We start from the raw sequence: 8,112 nt of genomic DNA on the forward strand, positions 1-8,112 counted from the left end.
AATCTGGGCAAATTCCTTGGCATTTGAGGCTTCCCCTACTAAAATGGGAATAATCATATTGTCTATGGCCTCGAATTGTTATGAAGATCAAATTTAACTGTGTATGTGTGAGCAGATTGAAACCACGACCCACAAGTTCCAGTCTGGAAGCCAGATGGTAAATGCTTTCAAACAAGGTTTTTCATTCATTCGACAAACATCAATCAAATACTTAGAATATTCCCAACACAATATTTTTAATGTCTTAGGAAAAATAAGAAATACATAGCCTCTGCCATCCAAAAGCTTACAATTTAATGATGAAATAACAAATAAATTATATCTCTTCTGGAAATGGCAGCTTATTTGGAAAGCCTGCCTTGGTACTGAGAAATTATGTGGGCAGAGTGGTAGAGTGCTATAATTGATGAATAATGTCCATCAAAAGCAGGTGAGGAGAGTTGTCCAGGAGAAAAAACTATCTTTGGGCACATCAGTGGGGTAGGTTCACAGAATGGCCCTTTTAGCTATTGTGTGTATTGAGAGGAGAGACAAAAGATGAACTAGATTGGATTATAGAAAGTCACAAAGGTCCCTTCGAGAGTTCTGGATTTTTACTAAAAGCATAGAGACTAATCAAGGGATTATTGGAGAATATTCTCAAGTAAGAGAGAACAATAGAAAATCTTCCAAAAATAAATATCACCATTTTACTTGGTCTAGTTTGGGGAGGCAGAACAGACTGGGAGGGAGGACATAGTGGTACAATGTCCTCCTGGTACATAGTTGTTCTCTGGTTTGTCCCCCAAGGCCGACCCATTGTCTATTTGCTCATGAATTAAGGTAGCTACCAATCTAGCATGAGTGGGGACAGAAGGACACATCTTTCTTTCTGGAGTGGTAAGACCACGAGGGGCTGTTGATGCAGCTTCTCCTGAGGACTGGGGGACACTTGTCCATGGGAAGTCCCCAGAATGTAAATCACCACCTATCAGAGCTGGGTGTCAAAACTAACAGAAGACCCACATGGCATGCTCACAAACACTCACATGCATAAAGATGGGAATCGCTTTCAAAAAACTGTCCCAGCTTAGCGTTCAGAGATTTCTACAAAATGGAATCAGATCAAGGCAAACCACAAAAACAAAACTAATATTTAACTGAGGATTTGCTTCTGCTAAGCATTTAACGTGTATTCTTGCAGAATCAAAACAATTCCTTGGATAGAAGGCATCAATCCTGCTTTCAGATAAGCACACCACCTTTCTGACAGGTTAGGTGACCTGGCCATGTTTACTCAGCTGGGGAAGACGGGGCCCAGCACTTCCAACTTAGCACCCCTAAAACTTCCAATCTACTAGCTCTGCTGAGAATCAAGGAGCTCTTGAGAAGGCTCTGATTCCTCCGGCCTGGGTCACGTATCTATCCTAAACCAATCATGGAAGCAGAGGGTGGGAGCCAGTGGATAAATGCCCACATTCCCTCTGCTGTCGTGATTCTGGGGCATGTTCCACACAGGATCTCAAAGGTTCAATTCTTGCTTCTTGATATCACCTTCTAAATAAATGACCTGCACCCAAGTCCTTATCTTGGGGGCTACTTTGGGAGAAAACAGCATTTTTGATGTATTAATTTTCCAAATACAACAACCTTATAAAGTAAGTGATATTATTCCTATTTTACTGATGACAAAGTAAAGTTGAGAAAAGTTAAGTAAAATGCCCAACACTACACAGAGCAACTGAGTTTCCAGAATTTGGGCCCAGAAATCAAGCTAAGCACTCTCTAATGCCCGAGTCACTGAAAACACACAATACCACTTAACAAATTGGAAAAAAAAAATTATTCAAAAGCCAAGCCAGTGTCAATTAAAATGACTTCTGGGGCCAGACCTTCTCAGTTTTTCGAAAGCCTGCCCGGGGAGCAAGAAAGGATTATTGCTGTTTTCCTGACTCCAGAGAATTCTATCCAAAGCCAGCAGGAGGGGGCCCAACAGCCTGATGAATTAAAAAGCTGTGCTGGGAAGCAGGGAGTCAGACTAACACACACATCGCAACATACTTGATCTCTTCATCTCTTTGCAAAAACAACCAATCCTTTGCAAAAATAAGCATAAATACCTATTTACTGAGCCTAAGCTCAGACTGGTGATATTAAGAGCTGGGCTGATTGTCTGTTTGAGGGCAGAGGTCTGGATATCCCAATAATCTTTTGAGATTAATCAACTAGCAAGACAGGAAGTCACTGTACATCATTTTGACACAAAGTATTTTATTGTTAACTAGATGAATTAAGAGGATATTAAAAGCTCCCATTCTCAATCAGGAGTGACCTGTCTTTCTTTCTATATGTAAGTATGTATGTACGTATCTATTATCTATCTATCTTTGCTAAGGGAAATATTACTAAGGAGACTCAATTCAAGTCTACAAATATTTACTCAGCTTTTGCTATGTGCATGGCCCTGTTTTATGCGTGTTAAGGATTCAGAGATACATACAGCCTGGCACTGCTGGTAAAGAGCCCACTGTCCAGAAGACAGAGTGAGACAGGGACCCAATCACGCAGAGAAGGCTAGCAGTGTAAAAGGGAGAGATGCATACAGCTCTAGGATGCAAAATTGGTAGATGTGATATATGTACAAGAGTTAAGTCTAGACTTCTGCTAAGTACTGACTGCACTTTACCTACGGCTCAGTGGTCAAAAGCAGGGACCCCATAGATCACTAGGTTTGGGACTCTTAAAAGTTACCGGCTATATGACCTTGAACACATTATGTGCTTAATCTCTTACTTTGTTGTCTCCTCTGTAAAAGGGGAATGACAGCATTAAAATGTTACAAGTTTGTGGTTTATATAAAATCAGCCAATACAGATGTTGAATTTTTAACTGAGTGCCTGGTACATAAAAACTACTTGTGATTTTGAGGTGTTTTGTCAATTGTGCCTGATTTTCCTTTGGGGAATGACCCTGCTTTGTATGTTGTTTCAAGGGTCTGGTAAGTCAAGGTGCCCTTCCCTTCTCTACCAAATGGGACTCATGACCCAGGGAAAGCCCAAATGGATGTTCTAGTAATATGAAGTTTAAGAAGAGGGATGCAAACACAGGAAAATGAACGGAGTGCATAATCCCAATGGTGGTGCCCTAAAGAGCCTCCCCATGACTCCCTGCTACCCAGATCCCCAAAGATATCATGTTTCTATTTTCCCCCAGTCTAGATCTTCAGACTTGTCTTAGATTCTGTGGGCAATCCTGTATGTATAGCTTAAGTAAGCCAGACCTAATTTTTATTGCATGCATAAAGAACCCTACCTGATTAAAAGGGGGTCTTTGAACTAGGCCTTGAAAACCTTGGTGAGGGGATGCCTGGGTGGCTCAGCAGTTAAGCGCACCTGCCTTTGGCTTAGGGTGTAATCCTGGAGTACCGGGATCAAGTCCCAGGTCAGGCTCTCTGCATGGAGTCTGCTTCTCCCTCTGCCTGTTGTGTCTCTGCCTCTCTCTTTCTGTGTGTCTCATGAATAAATAAATAAAGTCTTAAAAAAAAAGGAAAAGAAAAAAAAAGAAAGAAAAACTTGGTGAGGTTGTAATGGGGAGAGTTTATTTTCCCGGCTGTATTCTACATTTCTCAAAGGAAGGTCAGGACATAAAGCCTGACAAAGGATTATTATTGCACAACGAGGAAAAGAGGTAGTGCAAGAGACAAAGTGTGCATGTTAAAACAGAAGCACTTTGGAAACATTCCAAGTTTTTAATTGGGACACAATGGTCAAATATTTGAAATACAAAAAAATAGAGCCAACCCAACTACAATATAAGAGCAGTGTTTCCGAAATCTCTGTTATTTGCATACCAACATTTTTGTGATTTTTGTCATACTTGGGCCCCAAGTATCACTAATATTTTTCTTAATATTTTATGTATGTGCATATATTATTATATCATTAATATTATATAATTAATTATATTAATATTTTTCTTTAAATAAACTCACTTTTAAACATAAATTTCAAAAAATTCCATTGCTACTATAAATGGAAAATAAGTATCATTTACCATGAAGAGAAAGTAATCGTAAACATTAATACAATGAAGGTAGGTTAGGGATTCTTACTGCCCAAATATGGGATAATTCGAGCATCAAAATAAATAATGGTAGTCATGGATTATGAACCATGAATAAAATCTAAAAATCTAAGCGTCTACTATTAAATGATGAATAATTACAGTTGAATGCCCACAAATAAATACAAAGGAAATGTTAAAAAAAATCAACCAGTTGCTTAAAATTTTGATTACAAACAGGTTATTCACCTCGTCTCAAACTAGTTCCCCACAAATCACATATCAATTACAAAGTGAAAAATGATAATTTTATAGTTGAGAGATCTGACAGGCAATGTGTTAACCAAGTGGTCAAAGGCAATATCACTAATATGGACAAACTTATATTATATGCTTCCTGATAAAATGCACTGAGATGGACAGGATATTACTTCAGTAGCATTCCTGCTAGAATGTGCAAGACTGAATTTATTCACGAGGAAATGCCTGACAAACCCAAACTGAGGAATGTTCTAATAAACAAACAAGCAAACAAAAAGAAAAGGGACTGTACTCTCCAAAAATGGCCAGATCAGTAGAGCTAAAGGAAGGCTGAAAAACTATTACAAACTACTGAAGAGATAAGAAACAGGACAACTAAAGGAATGGGCTATCCTGAGTAGAATTCTGGACTGGGGTGGCGGTGGAGGGAGGGTATTATGAAGAACTTTACTGGGACAGCTGATGGAATTGACTATGAACTGCAAATTATGTAACAGCACTGTATCAACAGGATATGACCTGATTTTGATCATTAAGATAAAGTCCCGGTTCTTAGGGAATACACACGTCAGTACTTTAAGTATAAAGGGGAATAATTGTCCAAAATTCACTCAAATGGTTTAAAAAATATATAGAAAGAGAAAGAGGAGGAGGGGGGAAACAGAGAGAAGCAAGGGAGAGAAAGAGAAAAAAAGGAAAGAGAGAGAGAGAGAATTACATAGCAAATGGGGCGAAAGGTAATCAGTAGGTGAATCTGGGTGGAGGGTATAAAGGAGTTCCTTACACTCTTTTTTGCATCTTTTCTGTGAATTGGAAATTTTGTCAAAATTAAAAATTACCAAAAGAACACTTTAAAAAAACTAATATGGGGCACCTGGGTGATTCAGTGGTTGAGTGTCTGCCTTCCACTCAGGTCGTGATCCTGGGGTCCCAGGATGGAGTCCCGAATCCGACTCCTCCGGGGGGAGCCTGCTTCTCCCTCTGCCTGTGTCTCTGCCTCTCTCTCTGAGTCTCTCATGAATAAATAAATAAAATAACTTTTAAAAACTAATATAATACATTATTAGAGTCTAGTTAAAAACTAGTGCCTACTAGAGTCTCTGGGCTTCAGGTCAGTTTCTTGTTAATAAAAAAAGAGATAAGCGAGTTTGGGAAAGATTTTAAAAGACACACCAACATCATTTTATCATATTAAAACTGCCTCCTCTTGAGAAGACATGCCAGTGCATATAATTTAATACCCTGGTTTGTCTCTAAGAAATGCACTTCGCACACCACAGTTTTGAAACAGATCTCACTTCTGGGTGGTGACAATGTTTTCTTCAGGCAGCCGTTTCTATTTAAATGCTGGCTAAGGCCAGCTTCAACAATGAATCATCGACAGAAGTTTTGTTTCCTCCACACCAGGAAACTCAGATGTAAAGAGAAACCATCTGTCAGCCGCTTCTATAGCTCGTCACTCACTGCCAAGCATCTGTAGTCCCAAAATCAAAATAGAATCCCCCAAAGGGCCCCCCCATAATTCCAGTACTTTGAAAGGGCTCAATTTTAGCGGTACCCAAGAGTGTTAGGGAAGAAACCACAGCCATGCCCACAGAGTATTTTGCTGTCGTTGTTAGGACATCCTTAGGGATTCCAGCATCATCCCCACCAAAATTTATGTATCACTTATCAAGGCAGAACCCCAAAAAGCGCTCTGCAGGGTTTATTTCATCTCATTTTCTCACTATATGCTCTCGTTTTACAGATGAAGAAGTTAAGTAACTTGCCCTGATTGCCAGCTGTGTGGTGACAGGATTCAGACCCAGGTTTGCTTCCAGAATCCATGTGTTCAGCCCTCATCAACCACTAAGCTGTGCTGCCTCATGGGAGATAAAGAGGAAGCTCGCTGGTGGGTTGCCAGCTGAAATACTGGATGCCCACTTAAAGTTGAATTTCAGACACAAATAACTTTTTAATATAAGAATGTCCCAAATATTTCACAAGATAGACTTACACTAAAATAGCGTTTGCTGTGTATCTGAAATTCAAATGCAACTGGGTATCCATCTTGTATTTTTATTTGCTAATTCTGGAAACCACAAATATAGTGGTTTCTAAACCTACCACCTCTGGCTTTGAAGATGTGTGACTTAACTATTAGGCCACAGGGCTGGACGATACAGGTAGGACCTGGGTCTTCTGGGATCTTTCACTAAAATCTACATGCCCAATCATTTCAGAACTTTTTAGGGGTGGAAAGGTGGTGGTGTATGGATTTTAGAAAGATGCCAGAGAATCCCAGAGGCAATTATTATAAAGAACCTGTAGGCTGATCCTGCAGTACTGGGTCTGGTGTGTAAGACAGGGAAGCTGCAAAATAAATCACCACAAATTTGGAGACTTTAAACAATACAGTTACTATTTCATCGTTTCCATGGATAAGGAATCTGGACATTACTTAGATGGGTCCTTCGCTTGTCTCACAGGGTTGTAATCAAGGTTATCAGAAACGTGTATTCCCTTCTGGATCCCAGGGCCCTTTTCAATGCTCACACATGCTCACATGCCTTCTCACAACATGGCAACATAAACCTTCAAGGTCAGTAGAACAATATTTCTAGCTTGGTGGAAGGCTTGGACCCTCTTTCATCAGCCCACCTGATTAAGCAAGGCCCACTCAGAATAATCTCCCTATTAGCTCTAAATCAACTGCTCAAGGACTCCAATATATCTGCAAAATCCTTTCACCTCTGTTGTATCCTATATTAATTGAGAGGGAATTACAAGTTCTTCACACATTCAAGGAGAGGAGATTATACAAGGGTATGGACCCTAGGGCTGGAATCATAGGGGGAGGGTTTGGAGGAATCATCACTAAGAACGGTGCCTATCATACTCTCCAACTACCAGTTCTTTTCTGCAAAATGGAAGAGCACCCACCTTGCACTATTGTGGAGAGAATTAGTGGGAAATCCTAGACAATGAGTAAAGCATGGTTGATTCTCTCTTAAGAAAAACAGCAAATGCCTACAAGGAATCTCTTGGGCCGGCATTGCAAACAGTTGGATGGCACCATTAATAATGTAGTAACTAAGGGGTGTGGTTCTAAAGTTAGACTACATGGATTTCAGAAATCCTGGTGCCATCACTACTTTACTACCTATGGGCCCACAGACCAGTCCTGTCATCACCTCATGTAACCATAATCACTTTCCTTATACATAGAATGAGGGTGCTAACAGCTGCCAGCCAGTAGAGTTGCCATAGAATGAAATGAGATCACAGACATAGCACTTAGTCCTGTGCTTGGCACAAGGAAGGGTTCAAACACCACCAATTTATGGGCATAGCCGACAGCCGTGGTGTCAGGGAGGGAAGGAAATCTCAAAAGAGCACAATGACATGTGTGTATCTCACAAACTCTAAGCCTCACTATACAGCAAAAAAAAAAAATGTGTCCCAGAAGATGCCCTTGAACTTGGACTCCGGTATGTTTCTCAGGAACATACACTATTGCGATAATGAGGTCCTTCTACCTGCATCAGAGACGACTGTTGCACATCTCTGAAAGTCTGTCTTTCAGGGTTAGGCATCCTATTTGCTTTGATTAAGCTTTTCTGGAGGAAAAAGAAAACGACTTTATTTTTCTGCCTAAAAGTGGGGAGGGGTCGAGATTGAAGGCAGTAAAATATCAACTACTAACATTCTAACTTGCTCTAATCTACAACATTACAGAGGATTTCTGTTTCCTGTGTTAATTACTTTCATAATGTGTGAATTTGTGAAAAGACCACGGGCCATGGTGCATATAATCCAGAAAAAAAAAAA

The sequence above is a fragment of the Nyctereutes procyonoides genome, unplaced genomic scaffold, assembly GCF_905146905.1.
Source record: "Nyctereutes procyonoides isolate TBG_1078 unplaced genomic scaffold, NYPRO_anot_genome, whole genome shotgun sequence".
Lineage (NCBI taxonomy): Eukaryota > Metazoa > Chordata > Mammalia > Carnivora > Canidae > Nyctereutes > Nyctereutes procyonoides.